The sequence below is a fragment of the Herpailurus yagouaroundi genome, unplaced genomic scaffold (assembly GCF_014898765.1).
Source record: "Herpailurus yagouaroundi ecotype Mexico unplaced genomic scaffold, PumYag 29, whole genome shotgun sequence".
Taxonomy (NCBI): Eukaryota; Metazoa; Chordata; class Mammalia; order Carnivora; family Felidae; genus Herpailurus; species Herpailurus yagouaroundi.
Genome location: NW_024412377.1, coordinates 80400071 through 80420108, shown reverse-complemented (window position 1 = coordinate 80420108; position 20038 = coordinate 80400071).

Here is a 20038-nt window from a genome sequence, read left to right as displayed (position 1 = left end):
CTCAGTTTGCTCTCAGTTCTCAACAGTCTCTTATGCTTTGGCTCTCTTCCATTCTAACCTCTTTTTTTTTTTTTTTCCTTCCCCTCCCCCATGGGTTCCTGTTAAGTTTCTCAGGATCCACATAAAAGTGAAACCATATGGTATCTGTCTTTCTCTGTATGGCTTATTTCACTTAGCATCACACTCTCCAGTTCCATCCACGTTGCTACAAAAGGCCATATTTCATTTTTTCTCATTGCCACGTAGTATTCCATAGTGTATATAAACCACAATTTCTTTATCCATTCATCAGTTGATGGACATTTAGGCTCTTTCCATAATTTGGCTATTGTTGAGAGTGCTGCTATGAACATTGGGGTACACGTGCCCCTATGCATCAGTACTCCTGTGTCCCTTGGATAAATTCCTAGCAGTGCTATTGCTGGGTCATAGGGTAGGTCTATTTTTAATTTTCTGAGGAACCTCCACACTGCTTTCCAGAGCGGCTGCACCAATTTGCATTCCCACCAACAGTGCAAGAGGGTTCCCGTTTCTCCACATCCTCTCCAGCATCTAGAGTCTCCTGATTGGTTCATTTTGGCCACTCTGACTGGCGTGAGGTGATATCTGAGTGTGGTTTTGATTTGTATTTCCCTGATAAGGAGCGACGCTGAACATCTTTTCATGTGCCTGTTGGCCATCCGGATGTCTTCTTTAGAGAAGTGTCTATTCATGTTTTCTGCCCATTTCTTCACTGGGTTATTTGCTTTTCGGGTGTGGAGTTTGGTGAGCTCTTTATAGATTTTGGATACTAGCCCTTTGTCCGATATGTCATTTGCAAATATCTTTTCCCATTCCGTTGGTTGCCTTTTCGTTTTGTTGGTTGTTTCCTTTGCTGTGCAGAAGCTTTTTATCTTCATAAGGTCCCAGTAATTCACTTTTGCTTTTAATTCCCTTGCCTTTGGGGATGTGTCGAGTAAGAGATTGCTACGGCTGAGGTCAGAGAGGTCTTTTCCTGCTTTCTCCTCTAGGGTTTTGATGGTTTCCTGTCTCACATTCAGGTCCTTTATCCATTTTGAGTTGATTTTTGTGAATGGTGTGAGAAAGTGGTCTAGTTTCAACCTTCTGCATGTTGCTGTCCAGTTCTCCCAGCACCATTTGTTAAAGAGACTGTCTTTTTTCCATTGGATGTTCTTTCCTGCTTTGTCAAAGATGAGTTGGCCATACGTTTGTGGGTCTAGTTCTGGGGTTTCTATTCTATTCCATTGGTCTATGTGTCTGTTTTTGTGCCAATACCATGCTGTCTTGATGATGACAGCTTTGTAGTAGAGGCTAAAGTCTGGGATTGTGATGCCTCCTGCTTTGGTCTTCTTCTTCAAAATTACTTTGGCTATTCGGGGCCTTTTGTGGTTCCATATGAATTTTAGGATTGCTTGTTCTAGTTTCGAGAAGAATGCTGGTGCCATTTTGATTGGGATTGCATTGAATGTGTAGATAGCTTTGGGTAGTATTGACATTTTGACAATATTTATTCTTCCAATCCATGAGCAGGGAATGTCTTTCCATTTCTTTAAATCTTCTTCAATTACCTTCATAAGCTTTCTATAGTTTTCAGCATACAGATCCTTTACATCTTTGGTTAGATTTATTCCTAGATATTTTATGCTTCTTGGTGCAATTGTGAATGGGATCAGTTTCCTTATTTGTCTTTCTGTTACTTCATTGTTAGTGTATAAGAATGCAACTGATTTCTGTACATTGATTTTGTATCCTGCAACTTTGCTGAATTCATGTATCAGTTCTAGCAGACTTTTGGTGGAGTCTGTCGGATTTTCCATGTATAATAGCATGTCATCTGCAAAAAGCGAAAGCTTGACTTCATCTTTGCCAATTTTGATGCCTTTGATTTCCTTTTGTTGTCTGATTGCTGATGCTAGAACTTCCAGCACTATGTTAAACAACAGCAGTGAGAGTGGGCATCCCTGTCGTGTTCCTGATCTCAGGGAAAAAGCTCTCAGTTTTTCCCCGTTGAGGATGATGTTAGCTGTGGGCTTTTCCTAAATGGCTTTTATGATCTTTAAGTATGTTCCTTCTATCCCGACTTTGTCAAGGGTTTTTATTAAGAAAGGGTGCTGGATTTTGTCAAAGGCCTTTTCTGCATCGATTGACAGGATCAGGCCTATCTCAAGAAACAAGAAAAATCCCAAATACAAAATCTAACAGCACACCTGAAGGAAATAGAAGCAGAACAGCAAAGGCAGCCTAAACCCAGCAGAAGAAGAGAAATAATAAAGATCAGAGCAGAAATAAACAATATAGAATCTAAAAAAACTGTAGAGCAGATCAACGAAACCAAGAGTTGGTTTTTTGAAAAAATAAACAAAATTGACAAACCTCTAGCCAGGCTTCTCAAAAAGAAACGGGAGATAACCCAAATAGATAAAATCATGAATGAAAATGGAATGATTACAACCAATCCCTCAGAGATACAAACAATTATCAGGGAATACTATGAAAAATTATATGCCCACAAATTGGACAACCTGGAAGAAATGGACAAATTCCTGAACACCCACACTCTTCCAAAACTCAATCAGGAGGAAATAGAAAGCTTGAACAGACCCATCACCAGCGAAGAAATTGAATCGGTTATCAGAAATCTCCCAACAAATAAGAGTCCAGGACCAGATGGCTTCCCAGGGGAGTTCTACCAGACGTTTAAAGCAGAGATAATACCTATCCTTCTCAAGCTATTCCAAGAAATAGAAAGGGAAGGGAAACTTCCAGACTCATTCTATGAAGCCAGTATTACTTTGATTCCTAAACCAGACAGAGACCCAGTAAAAAAAGAGAACTACAGGCCAATATCCCTGATGAATACGGATGCCAAAATTCTCAATAAGATACTAGCAAATCAAATTCAACGGCATATAAAAAGAATTGTTCACCATGATCAAGTGGGATTCATTCCTGGGATGCAGGGCTGGTTCAACATTCGCAAATCAATCAACGTGATACATCACATTAACAAAAAAAAAAGAGAAAAACCATATGATCCTGTCAATCGATGCTCCTTTTTTTTTTTTTTTAATGGAACTAAATGGGAGATCTATGCTTTGAGGAAACATAGCAAGTATAGCTGAGGGATAATGTATTTGATTTTTCCTTACTAGTTATGTACTTTCTTGTTTGCCATAGGCCCTACCACTTCCTTTCGTGTTACACTCTGTCCAGGACACGTATTTAGGCTGTTAGTCTAGCTCTTCCTGGCATTTGAATTTTAACTCCTGTGGGTGGCCAAGCTTGTAGTCCTCCACAACACTCACCCCACTTTATACCCCATGCATTCTGAAACCAAATTAGTTTGGCTCAAGTTTCTGCACCCAGAATAAGTTTATCACCCTTTTATAGTCTCCTGATCTTCTACAAACAATAGGATGTGGCATTATATATGTCCTAACTAACACACAGAGTTGACTGAAATTAAGTAACTTTTTCATTTTAATGTTGTGTCATGCCACCATTGTTTATCTATTTTATCAAACACTCTCATTTAAAATACATTAATTGCTTACGTTTATTAAGTGTTTAATCTGGTTAGCTATGTACTTGGCATGAGAGAGAGGGCAAGATTTATATAATGCAGTCATTGGGGCTCCTGGGTAGCTCAGTCGGTTAAGCATCCGACTTTGTCTCAGGTCATGATCTCATGGTTTTTGAGTTCAAGCCCTTCATCTGGCTCTGCGCTGACATCTCAGAGCCTGGAGCCTACTTCAGATTCTGTGTCTCCCTCTCTTTTCCCCTCCCCGACTAGCACTCTGTCTCTCTCTCAAAAATAAAACATAAATAAATAAATAAATAAACTTTTTTAAATAGTGCAATCAAGGAGGCCTTATTGAAAAGATGACATTGCAACTGTTACTTGGATCATGTGAGGGACTTAACCATGTGGCTATTTGGGAGGGAATATTCCAGAAAGTAGCAGCCTGACAGAATGTCTTAAGGTGATAGCATCTCTGATGTAACCAAGGAATAGCATAAGTTCCTTGTGTTTCCAGCAGAGTGACTGATGGAGAAGTACATGAAGTCAGAGAGGTAGAAGTGTGTATACAAGTAGCAGATTGGGTAGACTCTTAAAGATGATTATTAGAATTATAGTTTTTATTCTAACAAATAAAATGATTAAGTTTTGACCACAAGATTGACATACTGTTAATTATGCTATAAAGAGAGCAACTTAAACTTCTTTTGAGAACAGACTATAGTGCTACATTGGAACTACAGGAAGACCAGGTAGGAGACTTTTTCAGGAATCCATCTTCTCAGCTAAGAGATGATGGTGGCACACTGGGGAGGTATTAATGAAGAAGTAATAATACTTAGGAGTCTGTGATATTTTGACCTGGGACTTCCTTTATCCTCTTATCCTTGCCCTTCTAGCTTGAGTAGGGCATTATTCAGGACATATCCAGTCTTCTAATCTAAATCTCAAGCATCAAACATGAATATGCATGCTTCAGTGATTTTAGACCTGATATAAACTGTGGAATTCTTAACAAATTTCCCTTATTTCTACATCATAATGTTGAAAAAAAAATGGGAGGTAAAAATCAAAAGTCAAAATTACATGTCTGTTTTGGTGGTACCAGAGTGCTGAGGATAACTAACAAAATGCTGATTCTTTAAATACCTTTTTAATATGCTATATGTTTGTGGACATGTAAAGTATTACAAACTAAATTATTCCTGGAATAAAAACAATTGATATGGAAGTGTCAGTCAATCAATTAGCCAGTATTCATTGAATGTTTACTATTTCTCAGCTTAAGTTACAGATGATAAGAACTACAGAAAAATTCACATTGTAACCTGTGGCTGGGTAGTTCTTTTGCTGCCTTTACCTGGGCTCACTCATGCAGCTGCACCCTTGCAGCTAGAATACTGTCTGGGGCCTGGTTTCAGCTAAGACAACTCTGATGGCTTGCTCTTTCCACATGTCGTGTTTGATTACTCTAGAAGGCTAGACTCTGCTTCCTCACATAGTGGGAGCAATGTTTACAGAGCTCAAGTCACAAATACAAGTGCTTATCAAGCCTCTGCTTGCTTTATATGTGCTGTCAGAATGGCAAAAGTGAATATCATGAGGGAGAGGATCTCATGAGATTATTGTTACAGAAATGTATGATTCATTGAGTTCCCTTTTAATAACAATCTGCCATATTCCAACTTCCAGCTGCAGTGATTCTTATCTTTCCCATACACAAAATATACTCATCACTTTCTAAACACCCATGGCTTCATCCAGTCATAACATCAGTGAAGAAACCCATAATCTGGTAAACAGAATCAGGTCTGGATATGGATGAGGCTTTTGGGGTGGAACTCCTTTTGATCCAGATACTCATGACCTAAAAGAACAAGTTATTTGCCCTCATATTCTTTTTTTTTTTTTTAACATTTATTTATTATTGAGAAAGAGCACGAGCATGGGAGGGGCAGAGAGAGGAGGAGACACAGAATACAAAGCAGGCTCCAGGCTCTGAGCTGTGAACACAGAACCCGAAACGGAACTTAAACTCACAAACCAGGAGATCATGACCTGAGCCAAAGTCGGATGCTTAGCTGACTGAGCCACCCAGGCACCCAGCCCTCACATTCTTCACATAGAACAATGAATCAGAAAGAGGGAACAGCAATTGACACTCCCATTCAAAAAGAAGAAGAAAGAGAACATGGCAGTTAATTCAGCATTGCAATTCTAAAAGCTGGGTAGGCACTGGTTATCATGGATCCCCACGCTAGGGGTGAGGAATGTTTCTTGCTTAGGGCACAGTTTTCCCTGGGAGTCATTCTCTAAAGCATTTTTCTCTGTTGCTTTTGGATCTCATCTCTGAGAACTTGATTCTGTATGAGACATCTGACTTCTTTTTTTAATGGGAATAACCTGTATTTGTAGGTGAGCAGCTTTCTCAGCTCGTTGCTCTTATTAAACTGGGGAGCCACAGGCTCCTTTTCCTTTTAAACTGTCTCTATCACTTTTAGTCCAAACTGATACATTTCCTTAAAAATGTTGTGATCTTTCTATATGTTAGATGGAAGTTCATTCAATGCTCTTGAAGCCACATCTACAATTACTTTAAGGTAGACCTCTTTTATTATTTTAGATCCTACAGTGACAATGCTTATATGATTCTTAGAAGCCTTTTTTGTCTAGATGAGAATGTCTATTAGGCATCCCCTTAACGCTTTTTGAGGTCTTAACAAAGGGTCTTACAGCCGCATTGCTGATTTGATAATTATCTTAAAGTCATATATTTCTTTGAGAATCCTTTGCTGAAAGACTGAATATGTGAAATAGTTTTATTTTCCAGCCAAGCAACTTCTCTGTCCGTTTTCTAAATTTACCTTGCAAAGTGAAATTCCTTTTTAGTGCCCCTTTCTCCTCTTTTACTCTATCATATATAGCTAAAAGGACAATTGACACTTTCAACATTCTGCGTAGAATTGTTTGCCAGCTCTACAAGTCTATTACTGAATCATTGAGCATATTCTCTGTCTTCCAAATATTGCAGAAAAGTTTTATTATTGCTTCAGAGCTGCATCTTTCTAACCTCTAATAGCAGATTCTTCAGCATTCCTCCAGCATCCACTACCACACAGTCCCAAAGCCAGTACCACAGTTTTTAGGTTTGTGTCACATCAGCTGTCTAATTCTGGTACAAATTTCTAAATCAATTCTCTGTTTCTTACTTCAAGCAATGAAAAAAAATGATTTCTTACAATTCTGTGTGTTGGCTTGGTGATTTTTATTTAGCCTTACCTTGTTTTCAATCATGCAGATTCATTCAGTTAGAGTGTCTGTTGGGAGCTCAGCTTGGCTGGGATGGCTGCCTTCCTCTCCATGTGGTCTTTGATACTTTAGAAGGGTAGAATGGGCATCTTCACCTGCTGGCAGTAGTACTTCATGAAGGCAAGCCCATGAGTGTATGTGCTTTTCACACTGGCCTAAGGAAACCAATGATCAAGTCCATGTCAGACAACATTTGGATACTGGGAAATGTGATTCGTTGGACTCCATTAGCATAATGGTGTGCTATGTGATCTATCTTTTATTCCTAATAATATAACAAAGCTGGGCTATGTTATTATATAGAATCTTATAATAGATGATAAAAAATCAAATTTCTTAAAAGCCAGGCACTATATTTTGATATTACTTATTCCTATAAGGAAATGACTTCTGTTGTCAAACTGAACAACTTTCCTATCACAAAGATACTACTTGTTTAATACAGATTACTTTTCCTAGAGTACTTTAAAAGGGAAAATAAATCTCAATTCACTTTTTAGATCATTGTTTCTAAATTTTCTCTTTGATTTAAAAAAAATGTTTGTTTTTGAGTGAGAGGAAGAGAGAGTGTGAGCTGGAGAGGAGCAGAGAGAGAGATGGAGACAGAGGAACCAAAGCTGGCTCTGCACTGACAGCAGAAACCCCTAGATGGGGCTTGAACTCACAAACCATGAGATCGTGATCTGAGTGAAGTTGGAAGTTCATCCAACTGAGCCGCTCAGGCATCCCTAAATTTTCTCTTTTAATATGGGCACTTATTTCTGTTGAATTAAGAATGTCTAATAGCAGTCAAGCGACCACTGTACTTTGACTTTGTGCCTCAGATTAAATAAAAGGAATGACAGTTTTTATGATTTTTATTAACATATTTAAATCTCATTTTTCTTCTCCCATAGAATGGAGATGATAATAGTATCTATCTTATGGGATCATTGTAAAAATTAAAGTAGTGCATGTGAGTGCTTTGCAGCACATTGTTGAGACTAGGTGCTCATTAAATATAAATTATGTTAAGGATTAGCACAAAGAGACCATCATCCTGACTTGGGGGTACCAACTCTGTTAATCTACAGGATAGTTACAAGGGCTTTAGTTGGCTTCTTAGTAAAAGTAAAATTTGATCACCACTTTAAATGAAATCTACAAAATAGGGAAAGTGGAGAAGGCATAGTTAGGTGACACTATAAGAAAAATGTTGGGACAACATTTCAATTTTTGATTGAATTGAGGTATATGGTCCCAATTTAAACAATTTTCTGAATTTGGAAACCTTTTAGTATATAGAAAGTTTTTCTATAATGACACTAATAAAAAATGTGTGGATATAGTAGACATCTATGAATTTTCCTGGCCAGTATTGACTCACATTGCTGCTGGTATTGGCAACTTTGTATAGGTTTAGGTACTGTTTCTCTCCTGATTCTATGTAATCTCTATTGGGAATGTCATTCAAGGGTGGGGATGTTCCCAAAACTAGATCAACCTGAATAAGGCAATCTCTTCCTTCTCCTCTCTTCCTCTTCCCTACCCCTGATCCTCTGTCTGTCTCTTCCTCCACTCACCCTTCATCTGTCTCTCACCCTTCCATCCCTCTTTTCACTCATTATTTCTAAGATTTGAATTTGAGTATAATAAAAAAAGAATAGACAGTGGACATTAGTTGGAGTTTTTTTGCTTATTTTTGAACTTTACAGAAGTTTAGCAGCACCAAGAAAATCATTTTTGCAAAATTAGAATTTTGATTACTTCTAGGGAGAAATGATTGGATCTAATGATGAAGAGACACATTCAAGGCTTCTAAGAGTAGTGTTAATGTTCTATATATCTGAGTGTCTATTACATGAGTATTTGCTTTTAATGTGCTGATTGATACATTTATGGTATTATTTGGCATGTATTTTGTGTATTCTGCTTTTAATACATGATTGGAATTCTTTTTTTTTTTTTTTCCTGGACAACAGCATGTTGAAAGACTGTTCCTGAGTTCCTGCTATGTAACTCTCCAGATCCTTTTTGGTTCCCATGCTTTCTAAGATCTGTCATTCTGATTTCCTTAGGGTTGATATCATTACATCTTTTCAAATTCATTCATTTTATTTTGTCTAATTTATTCTGAGTTAGTTTCTTTTACTTGCAGTTTAAAACCCAAAGTTACTTAATGGACAAATAGAACTAAAATAATTTGTTAAAAACCACAAATATATAGGTTTTAAGTTGATTGTGGGAGCTAACATGAAATTTAGGAGTTAGTTAAAAATTAAAATTTCTTTAAAACAACTTCCCTGACTTCCCACACTCCTATGTAGAATTAATCATTACCTCATCTGTGTCCTCTGAAAGCATGAGCCATTGCAGAACTGTGGGTTGCATGAAGATATAGATACTATATTTAAAGAACACAGGTAAAAATGCATGTGTATTATCTTATAATTATTTGGTTTCCTGTGTTTTCTCCTTCCTTGATTGTTAGCCAGTTAAAGGCAAGGAGCTTCATCTCATACTGAATTTTGTATTGGTAGTACCTTTTTCAGCATCGGGCACTATTCACAGATCAATAAATATTTGTTGAATTGATTTTTTACCCCAGAATTCCTTGTGAGGGATCAATAGTATGTAGAGATTTTGCTTTATAAATCTTTGTAAAAATAATGCAGTAATAGCCTTCATAGCCACTAAAGAAATAGTTTATGGCTGATTGATATATATATTTTAAAGAGGGCAGCTCAAATTTGGAGGGCTTGAATTCCCACGTTCTCACTTACCAGATTTATTTTTATTCCTGACATAGAATAAAAACATGGGTAGTTGAAATAGACTAATGTTGTAAAAAGCTCCCTTACATATGTTTCAAGTCATGATGTCAATATTAAGCACCCAGAGTTTGGATAGCAAAGTACTGGGATCCAGAAATCTTAAGCATTGTATTCCTAGCCAAATAGAATTTTCATTACCTATGTCAATGTTTTTTTTTGTTAATATCCTAATGGCAACTAACCTGCAGCCCTAGAGTTTCTTTTTTTTTTTTTAATTTTTTTTTCAACGTTTATTTTTGGGACAGAGAGAGACAGAGCATGAACGGGGGAGGGGCAGAGAGAGGGAGACACAGAATCGGAAACAGGCTCCAGGCTCCGAGCCATCAGCCCAGAGCCGGATGCGGGGCTCGAACTCACGGACCGCGAGATCGTGACCTGGCTGAAGTCGGACGCTTAACCGACTGCGCCACCCAGGCGCCCCAGCCCTAGAGTTTCTAAGGAAATCTGCTTTTCTGAAATTACTTAAACCTTGTAAAGATTGTTAGTTGATGACAAACAAAATAGTCTTTCCATTCCTTTTATTACCTTAATCGTCTTTGGTTGCTTAGTGATCTTTGATGAGTTTGAAAGCAGAAGGAAAGATTTCAGAAGTTCCCTTACGTTTTGCAGGTTCCTAGTTTAATGAGCACAGTTAGAATATTAAGTTAATGAGGTTAAACCCCTGGGTTTAATTACCAAATATGGCTGGACTATGCTCCAAATCCAGAAAAATCAGTGCTTTAAGATGACTAACAAAACCACTAGACACAGAAAGATAACACTTAAGTCTGAATTTTAATTCTTCCACTAATTTAATATGTAAATCTTAGCCAAGTTAATTAATCCTCTTAGGTTAAAGAGTGAAAAGAAAATAGTATTAAATGCACCTGAATCATTTCTTAGAGATGTTGGAAGGATCTAATGTAATAATATCTGTGAAGTTAATTTTAAAACTACAAAACATAGTGAACACATTTAATATTAACTTTATTGTCATAATTGGGATATAAATGGGTGATTTGGATAGATTATCATAAAATCTGTCACTTTTATTATAAAAGCAGTTAGTCACAAAATCTCTGCCTGGTATCATCTATCTATCATGTATCCTTTATTATTGAGTGATAATACATTCCTAATATTTTAGTATCAATTTTATTGAGAAATTCCAGAATTTTGAAAGGGCAATATTTCTATATATACTATTTTGTGTATATTATTTTATTATTTAAGATCATATATGACATAGCTATCAAAGAAACCCAGAGACTATTCTAGATGCTAGGCTTAGGGAAATAGATGACAAATGGATTTTCTGGCTTACAACTTGGTCCTTGAGGAAAACATATATGCCAGTTTCTTGATTACCACCTTTTATTGTATTCTTTAGAGAAATTTTCATGCAACAGAAAAGGAGAAAAGTGCAAAGAACAATGTGACAGTACTACCTTCCAGCTATTCATACACAGCAGCAATGAATAGTTTTTGGAAGTCAAATACCACCCAAGTCAAGAAGTAGAACTTTGTTTGCCACCCCAGAAACTCCTACAGACCACAGTGCCCTCCCTCTTGCCTTAAGTAATCAGTATCCTGGCATTTAAAGTAATCACGTTCTTGTGATTTTCTTTTTTATAGTTTTATCACTCAGATATGCCACCAGATACTATCACTTGGTCTCGCACATAATTATACTACCATGGAGATCATTTGGTATTTGGCAGTTCTTCCACACCTTCTCATATTTGGAGGGTTTGTGGACATACCTTGTCACTTAATTTTGTTGTAAATGGTTTCTATTGTTTTTTGGGTTTGTTATTTAGTTTTTTGTCTGTTTTCATGTAGGGATTCTAAAGATTGAAAGACTTGCTGTTGCTGTCACTGCCATCTTTCCATATAGCTGTTGTCATTTTGTCATCTTTCCCGCTAGTGCTTTTTTCTCTTCTGCTTAAAATGTATTACAGATGTAGCCAATCTCACCTTCATCCTGTATTATCTCTGTGTGCATAGGTCTGTTTAAAGCTTTATATTAGGTTCTCTTGATTTACCCATCTGTTCTTACACCTGTGCCATATTATTTTTTATGCTGTTGTTTCAAAGTTTGTTTAGTATCTGGTTCATTTTATTCATTTTTTTCCTAGAATGTATACTTAGATATTCACAGATTTTTATTTTTTCATGGAAATTTTAGAACACATCTATTCTTTTCAAAGCCAATTTGGATTATTATTGGAGTAAATTTATTTATGAATTAGTGGAAAATTCTGTTTTCAGTATTAGGTATTCCTATCCAACAGCAGACTCTCTCCACTGAGCTTCCTTGGTACCATTTAGAATGGTCTTAGTATTTTTGATGAGATGATTGTTAGATAGTTTTAGCTTTTGTTAATATTATAACTTATTTTTTGTTACTAATAACAAAACACTATTTGTGTTTTTGTAGTATTTTATATTTGATTATTTTTGATAGAAATTCAGTTATTTTTTAACATTTATCTTGACTTCAACAAGTATGCTAAAATTGATATGCCCAAAGGCAAGAGAAATAAACAAAAATGAACTATTGGGACCTCATCAAGATAAAAAGTTTGTGCACTGCAAAGGAAACAATCAATAAAACTAAAAGGCAACCAACAGAATGAGAGGAGATATTTGCAAATGACATATCAGATAAAGGGTTGGTATCCAAAATCTATAAAGAACTTACCAAACTCAACACCTGAAAAACAAATAATCCAGTGAAGAAATCAGCAGAAGACATGAATAGACACTTTTCCAAAGAAGGCATGCAGATGGCCAACAGACACATGAAAAGGTGCTCAACACACTCATCATCAGGGAAATCAAATCAAAACCACACTGAGATACTACCTCACACCAGTCAGAGTGGCTAAAATTAACAACTCAGGAAACAAAAGATGTTGGCGAGGATGTAGAGAAAGGAAACCCTCTGGCACTGTTGGTGGGAATGCAAAGTGATGTAGCCACTCTGGAAAACGGTATGGAGGTTCCTCAAAAAACTAATAATAAAATTACCCTTTGACCCAGCAATAGCACTACTAGAATTTATCCACAGGATACAAGAGTGCTGATTCACAGGGGAACATGTACCCCATTGTTTACAGTAGTGCTTTCAACAAGAGCCAAATTATGGAAAGAGCCTAAATGTCCATCAGCTGATGAATGGATAAAGAAGATGTGGTTTATATATACAATGGAATACTACTTGGCAATGAGAATGAAACTTTCCATTCGCATCAACGTGGACGGAACTGGAGGGTATTCTGCTAAGTGAAATAAGTGAGAGAAAGACAGATATCATGTGTTTTCACTCATATGTGGAACTTGAGAAACTTAACAGAAGACCATGTGGGAAGGGTAGGGGAAAAATAGTTTCAAACAAAGAGGGAGACAAGCCATAAAGACTCTTAAATACAGAGAACAAATTGAGGGTTTATGGGGGAAGGCAGGGGAGAAGAGAAAATGAGTGATGGGCATTCAGGAGGGCCCTTGTTGGGATGAGCACTAGGTGCTGTATTTAAGTGATGAATCATGGGAAACTACCCCCAAAACCAACAGCACACTGTACACACTGTATGTTAACTAAATTGACAATAAATTATATTTTTAAAAAATTAAAATAGTTTAAAAAATTTTTTTAAATGAAAAAAATAAAATTGATGTGCATTTTTTAATTCATTCTCTTGATTTTTCTATGTATATGAACTTCTCCTCAATACTCCTTATACCTTTTATTTTATTGTGCTTATTGTGTTGGTCAGACACTAATAAGATCAGTGAAGGTTTCTGATCTTAAAGGGCTTTCATATATATCTTCTCCATTAAATACCATTTTTACTGTACTTCTCTGAATTACAGCCTTTTCCAAGTTAAAGAAATTCCGTTCCATTTCTAGTTTACTAAAAGTTTTTGACCTAAAGCAACTTTGACAGTTGCTTTTGTGTATGTATTGGGGAATAATATGATTTTTATCTTTAAGTCTGTTAATATGGTGAATATCATTGGTAAATTTTCTGATGTTGACTTAAAATCTAAATATGATACTTTATTTATACATTTAATTCTTGATTCTATGTTCATAAGTGATTGGACCTTTGGTTTCTTTTGTATTATTCTTACCTGGTTTTGAATAATTGCACTGTCTCATTAAATCAAATTGGCTTGTTAATCTTTCTACACTCTGGAACAACTTTTATTGGATAGGAATTAATTGTCCATTGAAAATTTACAATATCAATAACAGTAGCAAATATTTATATCTATTCTTCTGATTTATGTTTATATTTTTAATTTGTTTCTTTGAATAATATGGCATAGTATGTTCTGCTATCATTTCCATTTTATAAATAAGGAAACTGGGGTACAAAAGAGTAAGTAATTTGCCTTTTGAGTTTCTTTACTTGGGGTTTATGAACTAAGAGTCTTATGGATAAAATTCAGGATGTCCAAATATTTGTTTAAGGAAAAAGGTACACAATTTTTTTCACCAACCTTTAACTGAATTTTAGCACATCCATCAACTACAAATCTAGGCAAAAAACAAACAAACAAAAACCACATAATAACATTAACAGTATCTGTTACTTCTCTAACAATAGATTTTGGATATAGTTCTATATCACTTTTAAGTTGTAGATATCTCAAAATAATATTGAGGCTCATTACCTTTTTGAAATTATTATAAATAGCAGAATCACTTCTAGATCTTATTTCTTGATTTATCACATTAATAAATAAACAAGGTATGCATCTATGTATCTATTACTATTTAATAACTGTTTCAGTGTAATTTTTTCTTCATATAATTTTGTATGTACAGGGTCCTAGTTTTGCAGTTTTACGGCAACTAACGTAAAATTTGTGTTGCCATACTATTCTGCAAACCAGTGCATGCTTATATTTATTTTATGCATACAGCAGCTCTCATTTGAGGTGGAGTTCATACACTTCACCTTTAAAACATGTTGAAATTATCTGCATTAGATGAAATTAATTACCAGCTATGCTTGTAGTAGTGGGTATAGAATTCACCAGTAACGTGCTTAAGAACTAGGCTTTGAGAGTTTTGGATTAATATTTAATTATGTTTAAAAATACTGTTTTTTATTGAACCAATTTTCTATTGTTGTATTTTGTTGAAATGAATCCATTTAATCTACATTTTCTAATTTATTAGTAAATAGATATTCATAATTTAATTTTACTACATTTTACATCTCTTGTATGTATGGTTATTTATCCATTTCTCAGGCTGATTTTTGTTTCTTTTTCACTTTTTTGGTTTTGTCTGATATCTGACTTATTAATCTTTTAAAAGATCTCACTTTTTTAATTTTTCTATAATCTTACCTGCTTTTATTTATGACCCTATTTTATTTATTTATTTTTTCAAATTTCTTGGTTTGGATGATTATTTTTTATTTTCAACTCTCTTTTGTCTAAATGTATTTCACCTTAGTTTTAATTCCTCTGTAATATTAGATTAAGTAATTTACTATATGCATGCAGTCCTAATTAGACAGTTTATGTCCCTTCAAATGCTGCCAAGGATAGTTCTCACTGTTTGGATTTGATTTTGATAATTATTTAAAATAGTTTCTTGCTTGAATCTGGCTAGATACCACTATTTTTTGAGTAAACATTTAGAAATATTTTTTGAAATTCAGGAATTGTGAATCATGCAAATAAGGACAAATAGAATGATAAAATATTAATAGATTTTTACCAAAATTGGTTGAGAAGAGGTCTCTGGCTATACAACAATCTGGGCCTAATGTCTGAGTTCAGAGAGTTACATCATTGACAGGAATAAATAGGAAATAAATTTGAGCAACATCTGGTTTTCTCCTTAGACAATTTTTCTATTTGGAGCTCATCTTTTACAGCTGCTTTCCTTTTGTTTTATAAACTTTAAAATTTCCTGGTTCTCATCATTCCTTTAGCCTCAGCAACATTGAATGGTATTACCCAGAGCTCCCTGCATTCCTTGGTCAGTGTATTTGACCATCAGTACCAAAATCTAGTAGTCGTTTATAAACGCTATTAGACTCATCCTAAAGCCAGCACATGATGCGAATAGTAAAGAACATGGTTTTGTTCAGAGTTTATTCTGCTTTTCACAATGCCAAAACAACTCATTTCAATTCTCAGTAATGTTCAAGAAATATTTTAGTATTTTTTTAATTTACTCTTTTAGGTGTGTTTCTTTGTTGACTCAAAGATGTTTTCTTGTAGTTTATAAGTGTCAGTATTTTTTTTGTATGTATTATCAAGAGTGGAAGATAAAATTTGGGGTTTGAAAGATGGAAATGAGGATATCAGTGAGGACATTGCCATTCGCTAGCCCGCTCTCCTGATGTCTGCTCTTTTCTCGACCCATATTTTAAAGTGCTACTCGAGCATTCTGTTTCTTTTATCCCTGCCTTTTTTTCTCTCTTTCTTTAAACTAAAGATTATATAGCCTTTTGTAGTGCTTAATGGTGTTTTCTTATATTTTCCCCAAATCATTTTTATGCATTTGTTTTGCTTGCCACCTAGATCATAATCTATCTGAAATCCTTAACATGTCCAGTGCACTGCCAGCAAATAGTGGGTGAATATAAATCCTCATGGAGAGGTGATGATGAATGCAAGTAAAATAGCCTTAGTTGGCAAGACAGACATACCATAATTTTAGTTAAATAAGATTTAATTGCCAATTTAATTTAGTTATAACTGGGGATTTTAGCCATTGTAGCTTTAGAAGCTGAGAATATAAGAATGTTAGAGATTTAGGTGAATAGCTGGCTGGCTTCTCCTCAGAGGACAACTGCAGTACTCTGTGGCCCTTACACACAGACCTAGAGGAGCCACAGGATAAACCTGACTGGCATAAATGTCTTTTCATTATTGTCTTAATAAAAGTCCTTTTGACTTTCAGTTAGTTATGACATCATTTTGGGGCACTAGTTCCCTGATTTTATCTTGTAATACTCAAAATGTCACTTTCTGATACTCTGTGTCTCATGAAATGGAAAAGAACCCATTTGGGTAGAAAACAAAAGTGTGGCAGGTAATATGTACTATAATTCAAGAGCCGTGCAAATTTGCCATGAGCTGTGTTTCCTTCTTCAGTAATTTATTCATGTAGTTATATATTTAGGGAGTTTACGTCAGGCACTAAGTCAGACAATAGCATACTGGACTTAACTTATTAAAGGATAATCAAAACAAATAAGGTAGGCACAACAGCCTAGACACAGGGAAAGAGGGGCAAAAATACATGTATTGGGAAGAACTGGTTATGATTTTTTTTCTTTTTACGTATCTGCAAAATTCCACAAGATAGAGGACAATTGGAGAATTTAATTGAATCCTTCCTAGAGTGATCAATCTTGAGCGCCTTTAAGAAGGGAAGCCATTGAAAGTAATATATTTTCTTTTTTTTATATTGCTTAAACTCAAGAAGAGCTAGAGAGTCAAATATGCAAGTGTGTAGTAGAGGGCTCATTGATGCTAAAAGAAGGGTATATGCCTTACTATCACCAGTGCTAGTCCCCAAATTAGTGCCTGCCCTAGGGAAGAATCTTGTGTTTGATCTAACAGGTTCAAAAGTTGAAGAACTAAATGAACTTTCGTTTCATATTAGTGAAAGGCATCAACAGTAAAATCCAACCTGAGGAGATAATTTCAAACTGGGCTGTAGAAGCTAGAGTGCTTGAGTCCTCTCTTCCCCTTCCCCTCCTCCCCACAACTGTTGTTCTTCTAAGAGACTTCTATTCCTGGCTGGCCTTCTGAAACTCAGATTGCATTCCCAGACAGAATGTCCATACATGTGGACTAGGCATAAAATAAATATAGGGAGCAAGATCCTAATTGTGGTTAGAAGTGGTTTTCTCAACACAGGCAGGAGATGTGAGTGTAGGGAGTCCTAGAAAAAGGCTCATGGATAAGGAATCTTCAGACTTCAAGGTAAAGAGATCAAGATCCAGGGAGTGACTATAATGGCATTTCTAGTACCTTAAAAGGTTTCACTTTGAGACTGTAAGAGGACTCAAAATTAAGAACTTGACAATTTCCTTTCTATTTATACTAGACATTAATATTATCCTAGACATTCAATATACATATACGCCAGTGCCAACACACTTAGTTGTCTTAGGAAAACTGAAGAGACACGGTGGAAACACAAAAGTGAGTCCTACTCAATCCCATATCCTTCCATAGAGAGACTGCTTCATCCTTTTTAGAGGACTTGGGATTTCTTTTGGTAACTGAGTGGATGAGGCTAAAGAGTGATCTTTTGCGTCAACCAATTCCTTAGTACTTTTACAGAAATGTGTCCAGTCTTTGAACAGGGAGAGGGTAGTTATAGAGGCAATAATTTAAAAAAATTAATAAATAATTAAATCACATAATGGATAATACAGAATCATTCATTAAAAATTATTATCATTAACATTATAAACTGAAATAATAGGGAGACCTTCAAAAAGTATTCCAATGGGCACAATTTTAATAAGAAAACATAATCTTTAAAACATAGATTGGGGCGCCTGGGTGGCTCAGTCGGTTAAGTGACTGACTTTGGCTCAGGTCATGATCTCACGGTTTGTGGGTTCGGGCCCCACGTTGGGCTCTGTGCTGACAGCTCAGAGTCTGGAGCCTGCTTTGGATTCTGTGTCTCCCTTTCTCTCTGTCCTTCCCCATCTTGTGTTCTGTCTCTCTCTCTCTCAACAATAAATAAAAATTACAAAAATTAAAAAAAAATAGATGGTTTAGTATTGGTATAAACATTTTTTTTCTCATTGAGTGTCTTTAAAAATATTATATATCTTACCTGTGTGGAATGGTTTATGATTGAATATAAAATCTGGAAATAAGATCAGGAAGAGGACTTTTAAGATTTTATCCTGCTGTGTGATCAGATTTTTGTTTTAGGAAGGATGATAAAGAAGTCAGGGACAATGATATTCTGATAGCAAAATTATTTATGGTACTATTTAAATTATATATGGCACCATATAAATTATATATGGCACTATATAAATTAAAATTGTATATCTAAGGCACTAGCAGTGGGAATGGAGAAAATGGATATTAGTAGGAAAATGTGACATGATTTAGTAACAAATGGCATTATAACAAGCTGAGATGTTTCTCAAATTTCTGGCTTGGATGGCTATAGGAGTAATAGTTCCATTCCATTCACTGATTAAAAAAAAAAAAAGTACATTTGAAGGAGAAGACAAACTCTATTTAGGACATATAAAGACTAAGATGCCTAATAAAGTATTCAAAGGGAAATGTCCAGTAGGTTATTGGTTATGAGTCCAATTGCCTACATACCATGAAACTCCTTAGAATGACTTTTTTTTTTTTAAATGATTTATTTTTGAGACAGAGAGAGACACAGCATGAGCAGGGGAGGGGCAGAGAGACAGGGCGACACAGAATCCGAAGCAGGCTCCAGGCTCTGAGCTGTCAGCACAGAGCCCGACACAGGACTTGAACTCACAGACTGTGAGATCATGACCCGAGCTGAAGTCGGACGCTTAATCGACTGAGCCACCCAGGCGCCCTAGAATGACTTTTTATTTGCTACCATGACAGGGCAGCTCCTTTGGTCAGGGATTGTCATGAAGAAATAAACTCCATGGCTTCGAATCCACTGGCTTGCCATTGGGAAAAGCAGTGGTGGAGTGACTACCTGAAGCCAGGAAGGGCAGCCTGCACCTGTCTTCATTTGCTCCTCAGCCATAGGCTTTTAGGCTGCTTGATGCTTTTCTGCCCACTCCACCATTTCTGATGGTATCCATGAGTGATACAGGCCATGATTGTCTTAAAGTATTTTGAGGGGAGAGCAAGAATAGAATGTACATCACCTCAGCCACTTCTTTCTCAACAGTGTAGGGCCACTTTGCCACAGACGTTACCATTGTTGTCACCACTCCTGAAATGCTATACTCCCCAATACCCAATACACACCAGGTCAGGACAGTTTCTGTTCCATCCTTTCAATGTATCTTACTTGCATAGTTTCTCCCAGGCTGATTTTAGAGAAGTGACCCAAAAACCCATGCTAGTTGGCCATCTTGTCAGGATTTCAGTGCATTATGAATCAGTAATGTCCATCTCTTTTGTAATTCTTTTGAAATAAGTCCTATGGTTTTTTTCAGAAGTTCAGGTTTCTCATTATCTTTAAAGTTGTGCAGTGTTTACCCCTCAATGACAGATTTCCAGCTTAATTCTGTACTGTCTTGGCATCCAGGAAAAAAATACACACACACACACACACACACACGCCCGCGCGCGAAACTAGGAATGTTTAATGTCAGCACCCTTGTTATCATTTGTTGAAAATCAATGACATTTAAATAAAAAGTACCTTATGGACCCAAATATTTCCATTTAAATTAAG